This window comes from Strix uralensis, chromosome 14, assembly GCF_047716275.1.
Source record: "Strix uralensis isolate ZFMK-TIS-50842 chromosome 14, bStrUra1, whole genome shotgun sequence".
Classification (NCBI taxonomy): domain Eukaryota; kingdom Metazoa; phylum Chordata; class Aves; order Strigiformes; family Strigidae; genus Strix; species Strix uralensis.
In genome coordinates, this window is record NC_133985.1 from 19746301 (window position 1) to 19772700 (window position 26400).

The window sequence follows — 26400 nt, forward strand, 5'->3', positions numbered from 1 at the left end:
AGGAATCTACTCATATAAGAGTCCCTGGAGGGTTAGAGTACAAGCGCTATTGAACTCCCGTAAGAGTGGAACAAGTAATATGCAAATAGCCACTTTGAAAACCTTGTTCCCATACGTGTTTTTGTTCCCACCAAAGGGCACATTGCAGTAGAGGCTTTGATCAAGCAGACTTTAGTGAGAACTTTGATTATCCTTTTCCCTGGTAAATCATTGTGTTCCTGGCAGTAACCTGAAATTGCCTGCATCCACTTGGCTGTAAAGTTTCCATCACTTCAGCGTACGCATTACGGAACGTCTATCATGTGAGCTGGGAAGAAAGATAGGAGGGAAAGGACAGGGGACAATCTGGTGTGGAGCAGAGGGATGCTTTGGCCATGTGTTTCTTCTTTCTGGGCTTGGGTCTCAGAGACAGAGGAAGGAGCTGAGTTACAGAAAACTCAAGTCACTCTTAAACCATGAATTTTCAGAAATTGAATTTGAGATGCCATTTTTAGCACTGTGAGCCATTTTCTGGTGTGTTGTTGACTACAGTTGACAACAGAGTTATTTTCTATATTGTGAAGTGTCTTGTTTCTTCTTTATGTAGCACAATTATGCAATAAGATTCTGATATTTTTCCTATTCAAGTCACTAGAAATTTATGGCTTAAAAAGCAACAAGAGTGAGCCCTTGGTTATAGATATACAAAACTATCACCTATTGTACCTACTGAGATAGCTCCTGGAATAAATGTATTTCTCTTTCTCTGTTTCAGATGTATCTTTAACATTTGCACCTCATTTTAATCCTCCATATTATGTCTGGGTTGAAACTCTGCTGCATCTATTTTGAATGAGATTCTTTACAACCCAGAATAGTCAGACTTTTTAAGAGTTGAGAAGACAGGAAAAAGATAGAGAAAAATGATTTACATACTTTGAAAACTTTTTTTTTTTTTTAAATTCTAATGCAAAAGGAAGCTAGTGCACCAGAAAACACTTTGATGCATATGGGAGAAATGCAAGTGATGGACAGTATTAAGTCAGCATAGATATATCTTCTCACTGAAACTCACACATGACACTGTAATCAGTCTGTACACATTTTACTAGTAACCAAGGCATCATAGCAACCTGTATATCAGTTATAACCAATATAAGCAAGCCTGCAGTCATTGCTATTGGAGAACCATTTTTGTGTTGTTTTTTGGACTTCTTTTCTCTTTAAAGCTGATACATTTAAGAGTTTAGGATTATCATATGCCACATTCTGTTTTTTTAAAAATAAATATTTTAAAATTTAACTTTTTCTTGATATAAAAAAGTTCAAATCTTAAACACCCCAGCTGAAGGGTACAGCTGCAACTCTTTTTTTCAGTCCAGCAGCTTGCTAGTTTCTAGACCTAATCCCCTATAGAATATAAAATGTCACAGCAGATTGAAATGGCTTCCGGTCTTTCTTTTTCCTCTGCAAACAGTAACAGTGATCAAAGAGCCACAGGATAGGAGGATGCAAATATACCAAATACCCATCCTGCCTGATACCCCACCTTTCTCTAGGTTTTTGCTTGGGTTGACTTAGCTCAAGGTCTCCTCTGGGAAGCATCAGACTTCAGGACTGGGAAATCTGGCTTCTGTAGCTTCACCATAGGAATGGCCTAACACGTTGCCCATGAAGTGCTCTCTCTTATAGTTTTAATATAGATTTGCAAAATGACTCTGCATCGGTGGGGGGTAAGGTATGAGCAGGAGAGCCCAGGACACAATCCACGGAGGCATTATGCATTATTGCTACAGACTGAGGAAGGCACTGTTGGCTCATTAATTCTTAGCTGTGTTGTTAATCTTAGATGCTAACTTGTCCTGTGATCCCACTAGGTTTCCATTTAACACTGCCCTCTTTAATATTACTTTTTCCAGCTTGTTTTCCCTGGAACGCTGCTGCTCTCTAGCTTTCACAAGTTGCTTGTATCCTCCACCTTTCTTTCACAAGTGCTTTCTTCACACACTTCACTGATTTCCTGTCTAAATTAAACTGGAAACATACTGTCCGTGTCCAAACTAAAGATGTTGCATTTCTTTTGCATACTTTTAAAATGCAGTGACAGAAATTACCCACCTCTGAATGGAAGATGATCAAAACCAGCCTATCTCTCAGGAGCAAAGATATAGATGAGGCACAAATATTTACAGCACAAGGGGAATATGCAGCTCTTGTGGACGCAGTGGTCTGCATTGAGAAGTTAAAGCTGAAAAGTGTATATACAGGCAAAAGTCATGGCTCAAGTCACATATTCACTGTTTTTCCTGCTCACTGGAATGATATCAACTATCACCTGTGCTGAAGCCAGCTCCTTGCACACCTCAGTGACTCATTCGCCCACCTAGCTGTAGGAAATCTGATTGAAAGTTGTTTCACGAGTATCTGCGAGGCTTCGAACTTCAGGTGTCTTCAAAAGCGTGTCCTCCTCTGGCTACACAGACACTGTGCAACTCCTGTTAGTAGCATGATCAATTTATTCTGTACAGCTTCTAGTGCTACTGCACACCAGATCTGAAACTGGGCTTCCCTCCGTGGCTTTGGCATTTCAGAGGATGTAAAGGTCCTTTACCAATCAAAGATTCACACAGCACCATAAGTGGGCCAGAGCAGGGTTGATGAGAATGTTGTGAGCAGTGACTTGTTTTTAAGTTTATCTACCCTCCTCTTATGCAGACGGAAAAGAAAGAGTAAAGAAACAGAAACAGTGTAAGAGAATTTAGGCAGCCTATGAAGATGCTGCCATATAGAAGAGAGGTACCTGCTCCGACATGTCTGGATGCCTTGGGAACGAGTTGAAACTGCTTGTGGGAAGCACGAGGAGCTGCAGGGGAAGGGCACCCCGATGAGACCCCAAAGAGCCCAGGGACTGCAGGAACCATGGGGTGGTCTGCACACAGACGTTACTTGGACTGTTGAGGATGTTTGTGTCATTCACACCAAGGGCTGACAGGGCGAAGGAAACACTAGCACTAGGAAAGTCAGTGATTTCAGAACAAAGGAGGTTTATAGGAGAAATATGGCATGGCTAAACACTCTTCATAATCTCCAGAACAGGGGTTGGGCTTTTTATCTCAAGATAAAAGTTACAGCCTCTAGTAAATCACCCTCTTAATGTAACATTTGTGTAAGAAAGGTCTGAGGTTTGGCCAGCTCATAGAATGAACATTTCAGAATTGAGTACAGGGCTCTGGTTATGACACTCACTGCCCTATCAGGAGGGATGCACTTCTTTCCCCACTGCAAACCTAAGGAAACGCTCCCCTTTGCAACTGTGTGTGCTCAAAGTTATGGTGATGACTTGGAAATCACTGGGATCTAAAGGCATTGGATCAATGAACTGACTTTCATTTCACAGATCTAAAGACAACTTCAGAAGCCTGAACTTTGGAGAGAGGGGTTGTCCTTTATGCAACCAGATTTGTCAGCAAGAGAGAGCTCTTTGATCTGGATCACTTTGCAAAGGCTTCTCCTGACCTTTCCTCCCACACACAAGCATCTCTTGGGACACGAATCCAGCAGAGGCTTTGAATTCAGTTCATATTCTTGGACCTTTCTTGTGAGTTCATTCTCCATTTGAATGATTAATCTGAAAGCAAAATTCAGCTTTGCTTACAACCTTCCGGGGAGAAGACAAGTTCTGTTTTGTATTTGGTATCTGACTGTTGATTCCTTTAGACCCAGAGAAATTTGTAATTTAGGAGTATCAAGTGTAGAAACTGCATTGTGCAGCTCTCAACTTAGCAGTGTTTGACCTGCCCGAGCTGGGGCACCTGTGGATAGGACCCCTTGATAAAGGACAAGAGAGATCCTGGGTGAGCTCTCTCCTTGGTAAACAGACGACCATCGACATCTGTCCCTGGCTGAGTTTTGTAGCACAAAACGTGTTATGAGAAGTCATGCGAAACAGGGACCCAGTGCTTACACAGATGGGAAACCCTGCTTTATTCATTTGAAATAGCCAGAGCATTAGCTAGATTCCTACTTGCTCAGCACTATTTGTGAACAGAAGGATTCAGAGTTCAGGGGACAAGATTTCTTTATCATTGGCTAGAACTGAAGAAAGAACCACAAAAGTTATCTTAATCATTACAGTGACGTGTAAATGCTACTGAGCAAAGGCTCCCAGTTCTCCCACTAGTTACTTGGCCAAATGCAACGAGGGTTCTTCTTGCAGGTGTCAGACTCCGGCAAAGACACGGGTGAAAAAGCTGTTTGCAACTTGAAGTCTTAAGGCAGCCAACAGTGCCCTCTTCTGGGTTCTTGCTGAATTTCTCCCAGTTAAACGCATTTAAAACCCGGTGGCTATAAACTGCGTGGTTTGCCATTATCACTCTTCGTATGCTTAAAAAGAATGATGTGTGCAACACTAAGCAGCAGTTGGGGGAAAAAAAACATCCTAAAATCGTTTTCAAGTTGTTACTTTCAACATTAGGTACTGAGTATCAGGCAGACTACCTGGATCTTTAGACCATGGCCCAGCATGTTTATACTTACTTGTAGCATAGATTAAGACAGAGAAAAATTCTTACTGAAAATATGTTACACAGTGAACTCGTTAGATGCTGCTTTGGATGCTAAAATACTCAGGACTTGGGTCCGAGTTCAATATCATAAATCAGAAATTCTCTGGACTTCATTAAAAGTCTGAAAACGCCACTCTGCCCCCTCTTTGTGCCCAGCAACATCACTGACACAAGACACCTGTGTGCAACAACTTCAGCTCTTCCTTCAGCCCCACTATAACCCCTCTCAGAGAAGCTCCTGCTCCACCACCACCACCTAGGAAAGTATCTCAGGAGTCACAAAGCCCTTCTTGAATTGACATCCCTTGGAATACTGTTTAAATGTCCTATCTGATCTTTGTCACTTGAGTCTCTGCTGCCCCTATCGCTCTTTACAGGGGGAAGTCCCGAGAGAGTTTCTCTAGGTCTTTGTGAGCAGCTCTGAAAAATTCATTTGAGGTTCACCTTCAGGGTTAAACTCTGGCTATGTTAAATAACTCAGGCTTGTAAATCAGACCTCAGTTCTTAATGTTTTCAAAGCTTAGTTAATCACAAAAGCAATAGATAGCCTTTTCACAAATTGTCAAGCAACTGTCTCAGTCCTACAGGTGTATTCAACATAACTGAAAGACCAGCAAAATAACTTGCAGACAGAGACAGAACAGCTGCTAACAGCAAATAATAATCGTAAACAAACAGATAATGTACAGCTATGAAAAATAAAATAAAGTTTGATAGGCACAACTGAAATTTAGGGAGAAATAATCACATATTCTGACACCTGTTTTCATATACAAAACCCTTGTAGCAACAGTAGCAGTGCTTTGCCCATGACAACAGACAACAGCGTGAGAATCAATCTGAGGAAGGGCAGAAGGCTAATAAGAGGAAAGGAAAGAAAGGCGAGAAAACATCTGAGCAGGTAAGATTGCCTGAGTAAAAAGAATTAGGGAGGTTGGTTGTTTTTCTTCAGGTTTTGGAGATCAAGCTGAAATGGAAACTCAGGATTTCTGCCTTGTGCGAAGAGAAAAAAAAAATCAACACAGAAGAACTGCAGCATCAAGGATTACTGATTGATCTGCAATAAAGCATTTTAGCGATGGAAGCTTAGCTGTTCTAAAAGACATGGAAACATTGCGAAACACAGCTGGAGTATTTAATCTATGAAGAATCAGAATAAAGGTATTTTTATTTTAAAGCCTCTGATGCTGTAGCTCAAACAGGCTGGATACAATAGCACTGGTACAGCTGGCTGTAGCAGCTCCAGGGCTCACAGACACGAAGTCACTCTCTTCGTGCTGGGGAGTGCTGGAGCAGGTGTAATAAACACCTCCTGGTAAATACCTCCTGGACACTTGCTGCCCTGCACTGAAGCAGTATCTCTTGGGTTACGTCTTTTCTTCAGCATTATGCAGATCTCTCTGAATGTCCTGCTTCGGATGGGAGAGTTGGGAGAGTTAATTGCCTTTTTTTTTTTTTTTTTTTTTGCAAGGCTGTCTGTGCAGAACTGGGAGCTGGGGAGGTAACTGCTTAGTCTCCTGCAGAGGCTGACAAGCAATTAGCTGAAGGTTCATGTGTTGGCAGAGGCAGTGATCTGTGCTGGTAATCTGTTCAGATTCTTGTTTTCTGAAGTTTTGTGAAAAAGCACAAATTACTGTTCTCACAGAACAGTTGTTCGTTGTTAAAAACGAATAAAGCATATCTTTGGCAAAACCTAAGATCCGTTTGAATGCTCACGATAAAAACAAGTGATACAGCTAGACCGAATTACAGATTATAAAGATTCCTTGCAGTTGACTTTGCTTTAGAAGGACAAATCCAATCTCCTCTCCCAAAGGAGAAGAGATCAGGCAGTCCTGGGGATGCTTACAACTCCCCTTTGTCTCAGACAATGCTTAGAATCTAAAACAGCTTAAGGAAGAAAACTAAGTTCCGTAATAAGGAAGTTTTATAACCGTATGCGGTTCTGGAATTTTCAGTACTGTGCAAATCCTTTTCAGCTTCATCTCTTGGTTAGAAATCTATCCAACTGCAAATGCATCCAAGCTACTCCTAGCACTGACTAGATAGAAGGAAAAAACCAGTTTATTTTAGGCCTGACTAAAAGTATTTCCTCCACTGTCACTAGCACTTTAGCATGACACAGCACATCTATTTTTCCTACTTTTTAAAATTCAAATGTATTAGAAAGAATCACACTACACATAAGCACTGTTTCTCCCCATATGAATTCCCACCCCATAAATAAAAGTTAGGTAACAAGGCGTTTTAAAAAAATTTGTATATATAATGTTTTCATATGTTTCGTTTTGAACTCTTGTGAAGAACTAAAGATTAAAACATCCATCAAAGTCAGAAGCGTCTATGGTGGCCAACATATTCAGTCTCCTGATCATCACTGGAGAGCAGCTTGTGGGATGAAACGTTGGTGATAGACGTGACATATAACTTTACATCTAGCAACTATAAAAGTTAAAACATGCTGATGCTTCTGCACTAAGCAACTTTCACACTGCAAGTAGGAGGGGGGGATTATTTTTATCTCCAGGTATTATAGAGACATTAAACGCTGATGTTAGAGGGGACAGCACATGATTAGCTAAAAGCCAGACATGGGTGTTCTTGTAATGATAGCTATCGTACTATGTGTCACTTGCAAATGGAAGTGTGGCTAAAAATATACAGCAATGGGATAAAAATATACTGTGCAAAAATTACAGAGCTAATGGAAACATCAAAAAAAATATGGTAAGACACTACCACATTTCTACAGCAGCACAGAATTACCTTAATCAGACAATAAAGAATCATTCCCCTTAATAGCGTTCTCTGAGATGGCTTTAATACTCTGCAAAAGGGACTCTCTACCGGGTATAGTAGGTCTGCAGAGCATCGTTACACTCTTAGGAACCAGCTGGTTTTAACCTGACTACATCCTACAGGTTTCTCTGTGACCTGTGGCAACAAGGATAACCCAGACAGCGCTTGGCACTACCAGATCAAGACTCACACAAATACTGTTTGCACTCACACACTGATGCTGTGAGCACACAGAGCTACTGAGGCAGACACACCTCGATAGAGTGGTTTTACAAATACATTAGTGACTGTAGAAGCCTGGCCAGGTAGAAATGTCCATACACCTACATATATCAGCCAGTAAGTATCTAATTTATTGGGGATTTTTTTTTCTTTCCAAAGAATTTAAAAATCACTTGTTGGAGAAACCCAGAGGTGCTAGGTTTTGCTCATTTTTTCTCAACTACTAAGGACATACTCTTTGCCAGGATAGTGTGTATCTGTCCCCTAGGATTTAGCAAGGGAGAGCTGCCTCCAGGCAAATCTCTCTCAATTCAGGCTCGTCGGTGGTGGGCAGAGCAGCAGAGGGCACCAGCATCCTGCGCAGACAACAAAGATCAGCAGCAGAAATCCCTCCTGATGTGGTTTTCAATAGGCAGAGGGAAAAATATTGCAAAGGGAATAGTAATATAAAAAAATGCAAACTCCAGTTTATCTGACATGAAAACCTCTCGATTTACACATGCCTAACCCACAGCCTGTAGCCAGGGCACTAGGGATGCATGTTGTATCAGTAGAAGATAGAAGATTCACGAGTTCTTAAAAAATAATGGGGTGTTTAAGTGGTGCTGCCCACTGATCTCCCGTCTGTGCTTCAGTGTTTTGAGCAGGACAATAATTTCCCAATTCTGAGAGGCCTTCATAGCAAACACATATAGAAATGAACAGTTACAGCAGGAGCTGGTACAGCAATGTATATTTAATCATCAAACTAGTCTTTAGCACCTGAAGCATGAAAGCACAGGGAATTTGTCACTGCTTGCTTCTATTCGTTATTTGACATAACAAACGCTGCAAAATGCTGTGATTCTCTTCCAAGGTGATGTTTCATTCATCACTCAACCCCCCAGTTTTGCCATATCCTAAACTTCCTGCACTCAAAAAATCATTCACTGGGTCTGACTATTTCCTGCAGCAGAGATGAATTTTAAAAAAATATCACAACCATGCTGCTGTTGGGTACTTTGCGCTTCCTTGTCCTTTGCTTGGGCCCATCCGCTTTCTGCCTCTGGTTTACAACTCTTGGTGGAATGACTGTCCCCTTGCTGTGCGCTCATGGAGCACCTGGGGAGGTTCTCAAGGTGCCCTGGCAAGTACCAGAGAAAGCAAAATGGCTCTCTTGTACCGAATCAAGTAACAGGCAGGAGAAAACTGGACAAGTCTTGGGAGAGCTAAGTCATGTGTGCAGCTATTAACAGTGTCACGGTGGTAGTGATCTTATTAACTAGTGGCCTTTTGGAGCAGAGCATTCCCTGGAGAGGCAAAGCAGTCAGTCTCTGCCCTTTGCTCCTCTAGCCAGGCCCCGCTGTGCCCAGGCAGGACGGTGCTGGTGCTGGCCAGCAGCAGCAGTCGCTGTGGGATCCTCTCCAGGGCTCACAGCCACCTCTCCCAAGCCCTTCCTCCAGGGGCCAGTGACAGTCCCAGCCATTAATTCGGCAGCATGGCAGATTTTGGAGCAGGATACTGTGATGGTATTTCTGCTGCTTTCCAAATATCCAATTCACTCAGCAAGATTTACAGTCTAAAATACAGTAATTGTCTCAGGTTGATCACCTCTAAGCCATGTGTCTTTTGCATCCTCTTTCTATAGGCAAGAACTCCCTACACCCTCCTTTTCTGCCAGTGAGACCAAGAATATTTTCCTCAAGGAGGAGACAATGCAGAGGTGCTGGTCACATTACAGTTAGAATGATTGTGTTATCTTATGGAAAAAAATAGAGGTGTATTAATTATACAGATCTGAAAATACACATAGGCAAATAGGTCACTGATTTCAGTTATTTGAATAGGAATCAAATTGATGAATTCTCATTAATTTAAAGAAATATTTTAGTTGCATTTCAATCAACAACTTGTTGCAGCTTACACAGAAACTGCTGAAACTAGACAATGCTGCCACCTGGAAGAAAGGGCAGAGACAGTGACCTTTACCTAATTATTTAAATTACTTTGAAGTGTGTGAAAGTAAATGGTAAGAAATTCCATTACAATCAAAAGTGTTCTGCTTACCCCCATTCAATATTCAGCTTCAGCACCAAGCACAATTAATATTCTTCTTCTGTATTAGAGCATTTTTAATTATGCATTAAATTATTCCTTGGGGTTCACTGAAAACTCATAGCATGTACAGTGGTTTTCTTCAGTGCTCGTTTACACAAAGCAGCACCACGTTGGTTACCCAGGCAGTGTCTGACCAGCACCCTTTACATCTTTACAAATGAAAATCTTGTACTTAATGGTCAACAGTCACACTGTGATCTTAATTGCAGTGGTCAGTGCATATCAGTCTGGAGCCTCTTCATTTAATGAAATCAAGATGGCTCTTAAAAAGTGCTGGGTATGTGTTTAGAAAATTAATTCCTTATCGACAACAACCTCTGCAAGTGCTGCAGTTAAAAGTCCCGTGAATACATATAAAGCATATGATGATTTTAATTTTCCACAATTATGCTTAAGACTAAAGTTTAAGCTGGCTATGAACCCTGAATAAGTGGGTTCCTGGCAGAATATCCCTGAATCATTTTTGCTGTATCTCAGCATTTTTGACACACACTAATACTTCTAAGCAAGTGAATCTTTCAATTTTTGGCCATGATTGTCATTCCTGTCTCAGGCCTGGAAGTGGCAGTAACAAAATGGTGTGAAATACTTTAGCTAATTGTTTCCTCTTGCCAGTGAATATGGAACTGGTGGTCCTACAACTGTTATTAAAGGAGATCATTGAGCCAAGACAACATGTGTTTGCTTGGGGTTTTTCCTCCCTTGTCCTTTTTTCAGGAGACCTGACTATAGTGGGGTTTGGTTTTTTTTGGGTTTTTTTTTTTTTTTGCCTCTTCCAGATTACGCTAACAAAATGTCCTCTGGCATTTTTTGTGCAGGGCCCTCTACTCAGGAAATAAAGCCTTTGTGGTTTCGGATGCAGAGCAGATAAATAGTACTCAGACTCTTGAATTCTGCTGTATGAAGCCAAAAGTGATTTGGGACTTTTTTATTCAGCTCAGAGACTGCACTGTTACAGCAGCACGATGCAATCAGCAGGGAGCCCAGGGCTAGAAGACTTCTAGGTTAAACTGCAACAGTTTGGAGACAGCGATTTCTGCAGCACAGCTGAACTCTGGAGCTCCCTTTGGTGCAGGTCCCCGAGAAGGGGACAGGGATCTGCTGGAAAGGTTTATCACCTGCCAGCACTCCCCATGGCTTCTGGGGACAGAGCTGCTCGAGAGGGGGGGAGCTGTGTGATAAGAGAACTTCCTATTTACTGCAGCAGCAATAATGCCTCTAGAGATGGGGGCTGGCACCCTGCAAGTCTCCAAGTACTGCCCTGTGTGTGGGGGGGGGTCTCGGGATCTAACATGTGTGTGCCAGCCTGGGAGCCTACAGTTCTGCTTTATTTCTGCAATATTTTAGCTGGAAGCATTACATAGAAATATTGCCATCTTTGCAGATGCACTAGAGTTGGCAATAAGGGAAAGTTATAACTGCACCTTTCCTTGGATTTCTTGAAAGGCAGACAGCAAAGCTATTTATATCCCAGCTCTAAGCCTGCCTATACACATTTCAGAATCTTTCAAATTTCATTCCAGCTTTGAGCTACCCTTTAATTTCTTTTCGTTCTTTCATCCTCATGGGATTTCTCAGACTTACTGGATTGTCGTGGATATTTGCTTTTGCTCAGTTGTAATTATTGCCTTTCCTATATTTTTTAGTACAGGTATCTCTCTACTGTATGTCAGCCACTCTAAAAAGGAGCAAGTAAAATGTTTATAAGCCACACTGTGGGGATGTGACATTAAGGTGAATTTTAGTTTTAACGGCAGTGCCAGAACAGAATATTAACCTTATAACCCAATATTAACTGTACCACCTTGCACTGAAGATCTGGGAAAGATGAACAAATCTTCCAAAGGAATAGTCTCTATTAAAGTGAAAACATATGGAAACTTGCATAAAAGAGATTAAGGTTTTAAATGTATAATCTTCAACCAACCTTTTCTTGGGTTTCTGAAAGTCAGACACAAGCTTCTGGACAGACATTACCATACTTGTTATAATATCATTACAGTATGACTATTAAATCAGAAACCTTTCCATTTTTACTTTTTTTTTAATTTACATTTTTATTTCTTGATGAGCTTTTGCTTCTTCTCCAGGATTCCTGAGGCTCATGTGATCTTTGAATACCAAAATCTTTTGAGAAACATCATGTGACGTTTCACTTCTCTTGGTGAGTTTTGAGGACAAGGCTGGCTGCATGTTGTGAAATAGGAAGGTTAAAACTATGCAGGTTTGGAGGGAACAGGGTATTTAAGGGAGAGGAGAACCAAGGAAAATGTGAAAAATTGAATCACTTTTCTTATTCTCCTCTAAGGAGAATGAGACCTAGAGACTACAATTAATCTTTAAGTCTATCCTGATTTCTCTGCCTATCATTTATTGAAAAGAGAACCTTGTCTTCTATTAATAAAAGTGAGGGTTTAATATTCTTAGAGAACTAATCTGTAATTTCTGTCATTGTGATGCTTGGACCAATTTTTGTTGTTGCTGGCATTGATTAGCCAGGAGTATGTATGAGCATTTATTAAAAAAAAAACCCACAAAACAACAAAAACCAACAAAACAAAATACCACCAAACACCTGTCTTATCACAAAATTAAATCATGCCCACAGTTCACTTTGTCTTGTAGCCTTTATGCTTTGCTTTCTTCTCCCTCAGATGAATCATGTGTGACAAAGATGTTGCTATCCCAGAGATAACAAGTTTCTACAAGTTTTGTGAAAATGGACAGCCAAGAAGAGAAGAGACTTGTTAACGCCTCCACCAGGGAGAGAGCGCAGCAGGAACAACGCGCCTTGGGGATCAGAAAGCCCAAATGAGAGACTTTCAACCACACAAATGCTGAGACAAACAGCAATCACTGTTGGAGTTTATATTAGAGAACTCACTCCTCAGGCATGGGTGGTTTTCTTTTTTTGCTGGATAGTGTCTGATGTCTAAAGAGGGGATGAAATCATGCTGAAGCTCTAGTTAAACTCTGCTAAGAAGAAAATACTTGCTCTGCCTGGGTCAGCCTGGCAGAGTGCTGGAGCCTTCCCTGCACAGCAATCAATAGCTCACTTGATGGGAATTTCCTTAACACTGACTTTCCTCACACTCCCATTGCCCAGGGCTGTCTTGTTGGCACAACTATAACATCCATCATCATTAGAGAAAGGGAGCGTCCACTTCTGAACTTGAGAAAAGAAATTACAGGTTTTCAAAATGCAGCAATCTGTCCAGGGCTCCCCTCTGCCCTTCACTGCTGCTGAGGAAGACTGCTCGAAACTCTGCCCATCTGCACAACCAAGAGCCCAGCTTGTCACCAAAACAGGATAAAAGAACTTATGGACACCAATTTGATGTAGATGAGCAGACACTCCTTTATTAACAGCCGGGTGCTCAGGGAAATCGTCTCACCAACAACGCACACCCAACTTGTGTAACATGCTGATTATATTGGCTACAGTCATACATATTAATCAAGTTCTCAGACATAAACATGCTAATTCCTGTAACTCATTTTCATATCCCCACCTCTTTCCGGTCATGCACACTTGAGTCCTGAAATGAGCTGGGGGGCTGCTTTTACAACCACCACAGACTACTGACTCAAAAGAAAGACCCCCCCAACGTCCTTGACTCAAGGACTTTGGCTCACATTGCAATTTTAACATGCTTCGAGGCCCTTTCACAATACAACTTTTAAAACACTTAGTCTACGGGGCAATAAATCATCCTCACCAAACAGTCTAACAATGGTACCTCGTCTAGCAGTGTAACTAGTATGGTTACGTTAAACTAAATACAACATCTCTATGACTACTTGAAACATTACACCACTATCTTTTATAAAAACCGATATTTCTGTGAGATTCCATTTAATTGCTTAGTCCTAATCATTTTTCATCAAAATCACCAAAAATCATCCACTCAAATTAATAACAAATCAGTAACAATAAGTAACAAACTGACACATTTTCTGAATGTACTTGAGGAAGAAATGCCTCAAACATTCATCGACACAGAAAACCTCAAGGACAAGCTGTGGCCTTTGGATTAGTCTAAGGAACATCGCACCTAAGGAAGCAGGAGTGTATCGAAGGATGCACCCCCCACTCCCTTGCAGTTGCATCGACAAAGTCCTTAGATAAACCTCAAAAGGGGGGAAACTGGACTGAGTGAAACCAAATGTTTCCCCTCACGCACAAGTACCGCTAATCACTGGCTTTATTGTTTAAGCCCGATACTTTGTGGCTCTGTTGTGCAAGCCAGACACCGTGATTGCCTTGCTAATGTCTTCGCCCCTTCGCCATTGAAGTGGTAACAAGAACTGATTGAGGTGAGCATTTCTGGGATGACTGATAAAAAGCACGAAGTCAGCAAAAACCTGTGGGAACAGAGGAAAAACTAAAGGTGGGCAGGGTGAGTAGGACCACCGACTCAATTAGACATTTCTCTCTCGATGCATATGCAGAACTCATGTTCCACCTTTTTCCTCATCTCTCATGGAAATGAATTTGTGGAACACCTGCCCCTCCTAGTCCAGTATGCTAATTAGCTGATAAAATGAACTTAAAAGGCAACAGAAACTTTGCTGTGTAGTGCACCCACCACCCAAGATTACCGGACCCGAGACAACGCTGGACCCAGGGGTGGTGGTCCGGATTTCTTTGACTCTCCTTCTCTCATTTCTTTTTCCTTCCTTTCTTTTCTTTCTTATAGATTTTTTTAAGAGACCACGTTGCTTATTATTCTTTTCCAAGTTTAAATTTTTTTCTACCACAAGTAAAACATTTTAACCAGTCATTTGGTGTCGTTTCACCTTAATTTAACCTGAGGGGATCACAGGACCGTTGTGACTCTCTGGGCTTCCAGTCTGGGTCATGACACCTGGACAGTGTTGCGCTGCAGTTAAAAACGTTCCTCTTTATGAGGTGTTTCACTGCTTGAAGTCATACCTCAGGTTTAAATTCTACAGGCAGTGTAAGAGATCTGTGTCTGCAGAAACAAAGGACTAGTTCTGGGGGAGCTCAGTCTCTAACTGGTTTGCAGAGGGATAGGATGGCCTATGAGTGCTGCTCTCATCCTGGTGATTCTCCTTTGGGAAGAGTGCTGTGGAGCTGGGCATTTCTGCACTTCACTACCTGAACATGACTTAGAAGGGCTGCTCCTTCCTTGATGGAAGCAGGGAACAGAACATTTCTGCTTCTCTGGACACCCTGAGTTATTCCTCAAACTCATATCTGGCAGGGAACACTGTCTGGGGTAAGATGTCAGAAACAGAGAATCAGAGACCAAAGAGTGAAATAATTTGATACTCTTGCCCTAGGGAGCAAGTACGCTTGACTTACTCATTTCTACCTTATATCAATCTTAGTGCAAAAAAGAGCTTCTGAACCAGTCTTGGCTTTTATTAGGCTTGACAGCATTAAACAGTCAAGTTTCATAGCTGATTTCAGATTCCAAGGGATGTTTTAATTCCTGAGAAACAAAAGCACATCACCCATCATGAGGAGCAGGGGACACGTCAAATAGCTCAATTTTCCTCAGTAGCAGAAAGTCATAATGATATCCAGGACTTTCCTCCTGTGGCAGGCTCAGAGATACCTGAAGACAAGCTTACTGCTCTTGGTTCATTAGATACTCTTATACTCTGATGCTTTGAATAGCATCTACTTTTTCTGACAGGATACCGTGTACTCATTACCCAAAACAGAGAAACAGCTGTACATTGCTCACGTGAGGGTAAGCAAGCAGAGATCAAGGAATAAAAGATGGGAAACCTTGCCAATGCTTGTAACACATCCCTGCTCTTTCATCACATTTCTAGTCTGGAGAACTGCCAGAGTATAGAAAGGAAATCTGGTGACGTGCAAAGAGTGAGGAGAAAGAGGAAATTAACACAATGCTAATTGTATTGGATTGCCACAAGAAGAATTACTGTCTGCCTCAGACACGCTGGCAGAATATGCACCAAGAGAAACAGCAAATTTGACCTCACATTTCACCCTCACTCCAGAATATGGATGACTCTGTCCAGCAGAATGAGTTAGCTGGTTTCCCTTTAAAAAGCCAAGTTCCTCATGAAACCATAGAAAATAAGGGGTGGAAGTGCCCTCAGAAACATCTTGTCCAGTCCCGCACAGCAAAGCAGGTTCAGCTCTCCTGCACCACTCCTGGGAGAGGCTCAAGAAAACCTCAGTGATGGAGGGGGGGCTGCAGCCCCCCAGGTAGGGAATCTCAGCACTTAGCTTTGCTCAGCCATGAAATACTTTCCATAACCAGAATTGAACTTGCTGTAGCTCCAATTCCTTATTTCCATACCTGGGAATTTCATGCCTCAGCAGAAGTTCCTAGAAGCTGGAATTGACTTGCAGCTATAACTACTTAAAACCAGACATCTGCCAAAGCTCCACGCTGAGCTGGGGTTCAGATTAATTCCTACATCTCCACTCGCTGCCCCCCCTTGTTCAAATGACTGACAACAGCGACCTATAAGTACACACTGAAGCGTGTGACATTTTGATGGAATATAAAGCCTACTGGTCAAGTAGTACAAATTAAATTAATTTCATTCACAGATTTTAATTTACTTCCTACAGAGTGATTTTTTGCATCCCGGCAAGTTAATGCCAAAGTCAATAATGACTGTCATCATCATTTCAACCTTTCGGTTCAGTTTCCTGAATCACATCTGTAAATCAAATTGGTTATTACCGTAAAATGCACGTGCTGGTTATTTGATTAACTCCCTATAAAGGCACTATCATTCCCTGTCACAAAGATAATTGCAACTAGAACTTGTGAAACCAAAGCTTGACTTTATGAGCCCCCATGCTAGAGGCTGCCATGCTTTCTGCTGCCTTCCCACCCTTTGCTGTGCTCAGCTCCAGCATGGGTGTTGTGCCTCACCACCTTGGGTCAGCAGGTCATTACAGCACTCTTGACCAAGCACTTACGGGTACCTGGGGACATCATCCCCCATGGTCAGCACTATTTAGGGCTACCCATAAATTTATGAGGCCCCAGATGCAAAGCTGCACCCACGTGCTGTTCACCCCAGACCTAGTTGGGCTCCAGCATAAGCTCAAGACAAGGGGGACTCTTGTTGACATAAATAATGATCTAGAAAAAATGGAAGGTTTTCAAAGGAATTATTGTTTTCAGAAGATAAGTAAAGCTAACAAAAACGTTGCTGGTGATTTCCCTGCAAGTGATATGTACAGCTGTCGGTCAGTGAAATAAAACCCAATTTTATTCCTTTTTGAAGTGTTCAACATGTCTTTTCCTGGTTGAGACATTCTGGCTAAAGAAACACAGTAAGAAGGAATCCTTCAATTTGAATTGTCCTAACTTCAGTCTTCTGACATCTCTAGGTCTTGTGGCAAATATAAATTATATTCAAGGTCCGTACACTTTGTCCTCTGGTACAAAGACGCATTTGCTGGCATGGAAACTTCTTCTCTCTTTCTCTGCATTCTTTACCAAGCAGCACACCACCGCTGTGTATCAATTCACAAAATGTTTCAGCACTTAAAATTGATTTCTGTTCAAGTTGCCTTAAAACCCAAGAAAGTACATTGCCAGGTTGTAATGGATACATTTCAGATTCCCAGCTCTGGCTGCCAGTTGGTTTGCAACCTTCGGAGTAGTTTAAATAGGACAGCAGCAGAGGAAGTTATCTTCTGCACCAAAACAGGAAGATTTGCATGAAAAAGTGTGTATTAGAGGTTAATCGGGGCATCACTGTAGGGATTTAATTTGTGGGTTAGCAATAATATCTGTTGCTCTGTAAAATGTAACCTGCATTTTCTTACGGTAAACCTTTCTATCATACATTAAGGTAAATAAACAATGTAACAGTCCGGTTTTTCCTATGTCATAGAAAGTAGAAAAAGCTGCCAGGAAAAAATTGAGCACATTTGTGTTACAGGGTAAGACCCCCGGCCCCTGCCTTTTGCCATCAGAATGGTTAATATTATATTCTTGAATTGCAAATAATAAGTTCATTAGTTTAGGGGTGTTGTATCTTTTCTGCTTTCCTGTATAATACAAAGTACACAGTGCACTTAAGAGCTCTACAATTGGGATTAAAAACATGACAAATATCCTTTCCCTTTTTTTTTTTTTTTAAAATTTTATAAGGAATGCCTACAAATTACAACCTTTACAATGCTGCTTCTTTTAAGATGCATTCACCTTGGTGAACCTTAAAGCTACATCTATGAAGATGACAAACAGCATCACAGGTTTTTACTTTTCTTTTTGGCAAGTACAATGTTCCGCTTTAGGGAGATTCTTAAATAACTTCATTGCATTGCTCATTTTCAGAGCTTGATGCATAAAAGCACAAATCACAAAACTCAGCTGCATTTAGCTAAAACATTTTCTAAGGCTCTTGAACTTTTCAAGTAATCCAGGCCTGATTTACAGTTTCCTATAAAAGTCAAGCAGCATTTCAAGGTTTCATGTGCATGTGTCACTGGTGAAATGATTCCATTTTGGCTGCAGTTTGCTTCTCTCTTTGTTGCCTTTGAACCTTGATTATAAAAATACCCATTTGTGTTAACCAGACCTCCGTGAGGAGAATCAAATGAAACATTGACCCATTCATTTTCAGATATCTCTTAATGTTCCTTAACTTACCCCACGTGTCATGATGCCTTTCTTCTGTGACCTCTGGAAGTAAGACAGACACAAGACACCCACCCTGTTAGTGCAAACCCTGAGCTCTTCCCTCCCGTTCCCCAGTGACCAGATTTCCTCAGCATTTGTGCAAACCACGTTAACACTGCTGACTCCTCCACTGGAACTACTTCCAGATTACTGATATTGTTTCCGATTCTGATCTTTGCAACATTTAGTTGTAGATTTATGGGCTAATGTTTAAAGGAACAAAACCTAACCTTTTGCCAAACTACTGATGACAGTGTCATACCTCAAAATACTGAGATTAATAATTCATTGGTACCTCCCCATTTGTTTCTCCCAAATGCATCCTAGACTTTATATCCTCTCACAACATACTCAGCATCCTTCAAAACTGATTAGTGGAGGCTCTCATTTCCCTTTGCTTTGGTCCCAAGTAGATGGTATAATAGATGTCCAATTACCAAAATATTAACCTGCTGTAACATGATGCAAATCTCAGTCAAGCTCATGGTCTTGTAAAGAATTGAAATGGTGGGGAAAAAAATCTTCCCAAAATATTTCTCCCCATGAACTTCCACCAATGTTGATACAGTTTTGTGATTTATTTTTTTTTTAAATCAAAACTATTTTTTACAGCGAAACATCTCTAACAAACTCCAGTTGTAAGCTGTTCTGCATTATAAACTATGTCCTCTGCATCTGAATTCTGATATAAAATAGCTCCAGGTGCAGTATTAAATTGAAAAAAAATAAATCGTATGAATAAAGCTCTTCGTTCTAATGTTTTTTTCCCAGCTTTGATACCTTCTAATACAGCTTTCTGTCGGAAAGCTATGTCGTGAAAGAAATTTAAATGTGTAATATACAGAAATCTCAACCTGCTTTATCACACAGTTTCTTCTTCTTAATATAGAAGAAAATTATGTCTGTGTGACATATGCAAGGGGTTAAGGAACATAAATCAACCAAAGTGGCGCTTGTGATAGGAAGTAAATAGTGCAGGCTGCAGGCTACTCCCAATAACTTTAAGTAATAATTAATTACTTGTATTAGAAAATTGCTTTTTAAAATTGATAACTGGATATTGACTAAATGAAGTGCATGTTAAGCATGCAATTATTTTGCTTAGCTAATTCCATTAAGTGGAAATAGCTATGTACATATGCCCTTTTAAAGCGACACATTCAGACTTCACTTGCCAAAATCATTGCTTTAAACAATTTATCCTTAGCTTTAAACACTCCCAGTACCCTATTCAAAGCAGTAACTTAGGATCCCAGTGTAAGAACTGGGAGTATTTCTTCTGGTGCCACTCCAACAGGAAGAGCTGTGTGGAGGAGATGCACTGGCTGCCTGCTCTGCTCACCAACACCTCACCTAAGCTCAGGTGCTGGAAGAGTCTTCTGATCAATTCCTATTGCTCAAGACCATCTGATGTCCTCACTGAAGCATGTTTATCTCATAAAACAGTATATTTTACCAACTGGTGTTTGACCAAGTAACTTGAGTTTTCACTAAAGCACAGATTTCAGAGGGACTCCTAATTTTGATAACAAGACCCTGATTAAAAAAAGAAGGTATTACTATTCTCAGCATTCCAGTAGCTAATCATGCACACTGATAAAAACATCCATCGCATTTCTGAATTGGGTTTGTTTGGTTTCAGATTCCAGTCAGCGACTCTCCTCATCCCTTTCTCCTAGATTAAAGAGTACCAGTGGAGAAGTAACTTTCACTGGTAATCATATCCTCTCTCATCTTGTATTAAATGCAAAGAGCCTTTGTAGAGGCTTTTGTCCAACATCAAACCGATCTTGCAGCTCTTTCCTGTAACTACTTTGGGTTTTGAACATCCTGTTTACAACATGGATAACAGTACAGTTTTGCAATGTGCAACAGTCAAAGTCTGCCTTTATTAATATAGTTTTCACACTATAAGTCTTAATTTTCACTGATATCTAAATGTTTTGTCTTAAATACGTTTATGATTTTCCAGAGTGCCTTAGAAATCGATACTTGTGAAGCCTTGAAGTGTGTACAAATATTAAGGCTTGTCTTAATTTTTCCCTCTTGATTACAGAGTAGGTCTGATGGTTGGACTCGATGATTCTAAGGGTCTTTTCCAACCTGAATGATTCTGTGATTTTATGATCATAAACATACATTTCTATGTTATCATTATTACCACCAATTTCCTTTCCTGTGGATGGTTCATCTTTGCTCATCATAACAAGGAAGTCTAAAATTTTCCTGCTGCTGTTTCTTTACCACCTTAGAAAATGTTTGGCTTTTGCGTTTAGAATAGCGATGACATTAATCATATTTTACTAGAGAATGCAGATGATTCCCACTATATTGCACAGGAACTGAAATCCCTCCCAGTGAGTGTGTGTTTCCACACTGGAAATACAGAGCCCAGAATATTTTTCCCTGGCTGTTACGCAGGGACTGCTTGCAGTATGGTTGGAAATGCAGAGCGACCAGTAACATCCAATTGTTTTAATGAAGTATAAATTGAGAAGAAACAATAATAGACCCTTTAGAAAATTTACAATGAAAATTAACATTTGGAAGCTTCTCACAGAGCCTATCAGCAGTGTGGATGAGTTAATTAGTGAAGACTCTGGCTGAGAGACACAGATGTCCCGTCCCCCAGTAGTTTTACTCCTCAGTGCAGGTTGGGTACCTGCTGTACTAAACTCACACTAGTTATAAGCTTTCAGTTGGCATTCTCATAACCACTGTGTACAAAGCTGACACCCTTTCAGTACCAAAAGCAGGGACAGAAGAGGAGTGAACACAGGCAAGTGATTGCTGGAGTCAGTCTTGTTCTGCACTGGATTTTCCTGACAGCTCCAGGAATGCAAACCCAGAGCAGGGAGCAACCAGCCCTGCTTCGTTATCTGCAAGTGCAACAGGCCAAATTCTGCGGAAGGTCAGAGACACCTTAAAATTATCCTCCAGAGTGTAATTAAAATTATTCTCTGGTCTTGATCCCAATATATCTAATGGTCAGACCCCAAAGTTCAAAACAAACTGATCAAATTGTGAAGATACATTCTTAATAAGTACATTAGTATGTGCACATAATAGCTAGAGGGTAAATTCAATCCAAGAGAGGAAGAAATTGCAAATGATGTTTTGGAAAGATCTTTTAAATCTTTCCGTCTTTGCAAAAAGACCTTCCAGAGAGGCAGAAAATTGATTTTTGACACTAACTGGAAGCTGTCCTGGCATGTTACAGGAATTGTACAAATAGTTGCTGTGTAAATATTCAACATATGCTTAAGAACAACAAGCAAGGCTGCCAAATGTGTTAACAAACCTTGAGTGCAATAGTACACTGTGTGGCGAGATTAATGACCTGGGACACAATAATATCTTCCTGAGGAAGAACTGAAGTATGAATGTAAAAGAATTGTAGCATTTGCATAAATCCTGCTCAGGCTCTAAATCATCCTGGGTCAAGTTTGCAAACACCTACAGAGGCAGATCCTCTATTTATTCCTCCTCCTTTCATCTCGGCAAGGTCAGACCTCAGTGAGCCCTTCATTTAAGGTTTGCTGAACCATTCTGGAAATGACTGTAAAATATACAAACAAGCTCAACGTAAAATGCCTATCCAGAAGAAATTATAACTACTGTTTAAAACTTGATTCTTGTCTCCATAATATAGTCCTTAGATTTGTGTTTTTCTGGCTGAGAATGTTAAAACCACAAGCATATACACTGAATTTAGCTGTAAATGTTTTTAGGAAAGTTATTGTAGCATTTATGCTAGGAGATGGCAACTCGGAAACCATCTGTTAATGGCTAGAGGTAACTGTAGAGCCAAATGTTTATGGCTCGCACTAAGTCTAATAATAATACTACTAAGGCAAAGCAACTAGCTTTAGCAACAAAACTCAAAAAATGGAATGATGTAGCCAAAACCAAAGCAAGAGATGGGACTCTGGGCATTTTCTGTCCTAGCAGGTTACTTTGTGAAAAGCACCATGTAATCACAGAATCATTCAGGTTGGAAAAGACCCTTGGGATCATCGAGTCCAATGTAAGATTCTAACGATGCATAGGAACCTCATGCATCACAAATTATTCAGGGCATGCAGTAATTTAGTTCGCTTATAAGACATGGATTATTAATTCCTCTATAATACCACTTACAATGATCACAATTTAATACTCCCAAGCAATACCAACCAATATCAGGCAGATCCCATTGTAGACACAGCCTGGCCATACCAGCTGCCCAGGTAGAATACTGTTACCAGTAGAACACTAATTATTAACAAAAAAAAAAAAACCCTAAAACAAATAACAAAGTTACAAAACCATGAGAGACAGTGGTGCATATAACTAGATATAGCATATTTCTATGTCTTTGCTGAGAAGAGAACCAGAAAGAATATAAATCCTTTCCCCAAATTACCCGAAGGTCAGGATGAATGAAAGAGGTTTGTTATGGGCTTTTATTCTGGAGTTATTTCTGTTCACCATCTTCAGCTGAAGTCACTCCGCATCTCTTAACTCCTTGGCCTTTCAACTTTTTGTGGAGAGGCTTGGGCCTATAAATAGTTACAGCCAAGTTAATATTGTGCTTTTTGCAGAAGGATCCCTTTGAAGGGCTGGTCCTGAAAACTGCCTTGTTCTAAGCAGTATGTCATCGAAGCCACACAATTAGGGACAGGTGAAGTTAGAGCACTGATTCCTCCCCAGACACCTCTATTTAGAGGAGAAACGAATTTTACCTCTCTCTAGCTAGCTCAACACTGAATAGTGAGTCAGTCAGTTGAAGATACATCCAGTTAGGAGATAACTGGTACAGCTGGGAGCATTGTACCCAATATTTTTATTGGGGCAGGTTCAAGCAGGCAGCAGATACCCCTTGTGTGTCAAGCCCTGGCTGTGCTGGACCAGCTGCTGCCCAGAGCAGCTCTGCATTTCCAGCCTGGCACCCTTGGGCACCCCCAGCCAGCCCCACATCTCCCTCTGGGCTCTACTGCACAGGAGGTGCCCAGAGCAGCCTGAGCACATACATTTGCAGGGAGGGAAAGGTGGATTTAACAGGTATGCCACACTTTAAATGCATCAGAGGAGGACTCCTAGGCTTCTCCAACTGCCCATCCTCATTATCTGCAGTGCTTATGACAGAGGCAAAGGCAGTCACTAAAACGGTCAGGGTCCAGCTCTAATTATGCAGCATCCATGCTGTAGGAACTACAAGGAATAATTTCCCCTTTATTTTCTGGCATATTTTCATTCTGTTCCTGTCAGACTGTTTCTTTGGATTGAGATCTCTGTTTTCATTCCATCACAGCTAGTGAAAATGGATATGGAATAAAACCACTAATCCAAATATTTCCCCAAATATCAAGAAAATTCAAATCTGGATTGAAACTTGCTACCTCAGGCCCTTTATTAAATGCAAATTATTCTTGTTAAAAGTAGTATACTGAAGACTGATCCCCAGACATACTACTGACTTGATCAAGCCTCCTGCTGAACAAAGCTATAAATATTACTATAAATATTCATGAAGTTCATGTAAATAACATCTCCCACAGTGCTGCTGCTGCTGCTACACAGGTAGAGTGTGTAAGAAAATTAATAAATAAATAAATTTCTTAGGGAGGTGGTCCACTTCTCTATTACAGGGAAAGAAGAGAGCCATGAAGAAATACAAGGAGCACCTAGGAGCGAGGGAGAGGCTGAGTCACCAGCAAGGCCAAAATGCTGGTGTCGTTAAAGCAACTTGGTCTGGTACAGCATATGTGGCTTACTTTTCAGAAGCACAAGATTGCCACCCTGCCCATAGCAGAAGCCTGGTTTGGATGCTGCTTCACATGACTAATTTAACACCAGAAACCCCGTTGCAAGCAGTGAATGATTTATTTCGCAGTGGTACCTGTGCCGTTGGACAGATCAGAAGGATCTGTGCCCATGAGGGATGGTGCTGTCTCAGCAGAGGAAGGCTGTAGCTGAGCCAGCCGGGGCGGGCAGACTGCAGCATCGAGGGAGCTGGTGTTCAGTCCACGCAGTGCAGTGCTGCCGTGGGGAGAGGAGGAGGTGGCTCTTTGCTACTCCCTCAGCTCTGCCTAGAAATAGGTGAGGCACCCTTGTCTCTTTGCTTCTCTACCAAAACCATGCCCACATACACCCCTTGAAAATAATTTTTAGCACAAACAGATACAAAGTTGGGTAGAAGATTAAGAGTGCCTTGCCCTTTCCAATCCAGCCAGTCCCTTGTGTTGCCCCATGATGATGCCAAGGTCAGAGAGGGCAACAAATTTCCACCCCAAGCTGTGTTACCTCAGCTGCTCCATGACAGGATGGTGTTAGCGGGCAGCTGGCAGAGTCCCAGGGTTACCTCATGAAATCATAATGGGACTGCAGATCAAGTAAGCCATGTAACTTAGTGACAAGAAACTTAATGCAGAGTGAAGGGTGCCTAGAGGTTTTCCAGAACACTGAATTCAACACAATTAAGACTCTAAAAGGGAAGATACAGGCCAGACGGCTCTTACTCCATCTCCCATTCTTCAAGCAGACAACTGCTGCTGGGAAGTTTTTCATATCATCTTTCTGATCTGCTCCATAACGAAGGAGCAACCTCCCACATGCCTCTGACCCAGATACTGCTCAAGAGGTCACCAAAGTCACACTGCACCTGCCAGCAAGAGTTTTGCCACATGACTGAGGCAGTTCCTTGGTTATTAATGCTGTGATTTTTATCTTTTGTTTGTAATTGTACTTTGTCCCATTTTATAGGGCTCAGGATGAGAGAATAAGGTCTCTCCAGGAAAGGAAAAAGAGGGAATTTGAAGAGAAAGCCTCATTAATAGCTCATACTGATAAAACTGCTCTGAACCGCTCTCCCCAAGGGAGAGTAACAGCCACAAAAACTTCACTCTTCCTTGTTTTATTTTTCTATTGGAAATGTTTGAAACTAAAAAGAAATCTCAGCAGTAGGGAGAAGAATGTCTGGGGTGATTTTTTTGGTTTTTAAATAATGAGAAGTTTTGCTTTTTTTGTTTAGAAATAAATAAAGATGATTAAAAGTTGCCTTTCTTATTTACATCCCAGTTTTGCTCTGCAGGGCAGCAAGTCCTTAAATCCAGAGCTCTTATGATCCTCCCTGCACGTGACAAGTTTCCTAGTGATCAACAGGGAGAATATATATCCATGAGTGACTTGCAACCACTGAGCTATAACTCATTAGTGAGCTGCACTTTTTTTTCATTTCCAAATTACCTTCTAAATATTCAGGAGCATGATGTAGAATAGGACTTACCTACATGCCTCCTATTCACATCGCTGAGGTGTCTTATTTTGGGAGTTTGGAAATGTGTATATAAGCAGGAAAGAAATGAATAATTAGCATGATGATTGCCAAGAAATCAGAAGCTAGGCTCATGAATGATAGCCGAGATACACCGTGAGCTGAAGTGCCAGCACAAGGCAAGAGAACAAGTAGCAACAATCACAGTTCATTTGAATGGGCTCAGAGTGGATTCAGTTTTCCATAGCCTGAGGGCCAGGGTACCCCTGTGGGAAGATGGACTGAGAAAACAGTCTGCCTGACTAGAAAATCTTTGGATCCTGTTTTTCTCACACAAAGAGAGGGACCCAGAACTGCGTTGTTACTCCTTGCGTGGTGGGGATGCAGCTTGCAAGAGGAGTGCTCTGAACTGGGACACTTGGCATGAGCTCTTCATCGTTGTGGGAACGTCACCTGCAGACAACTCTGCAGCTTCCTCTGTGTGTATGGAAGCTTCCTCCTCCCTTGTCTCTTTGGCTGTGGGAATCCTCAGCAAGGAGACAAACCTCTCTACCTACAGCTCTTGTGCAGTGGAGTCGCACAGGATGAGAGGAGTTTGCGTTTTGTATGATTTTTCTTCCACATTTTTTAATTTGTGGAGATGCTGAACAGGGGAATGGTTTCAGCTACCCCCTATGCCATGGTATGGTGTCATAATACAGACTCCGTTACTGCTGTCTATTAGCAGAGTTTGAATTAATCTATTTCCTGGAATTTGGAGAGAGCAAACGTAGGTGGCAGACAGAACTGATTTTTGAAACATCCTTTTCTTCCTCTTAATCAGAGCTGC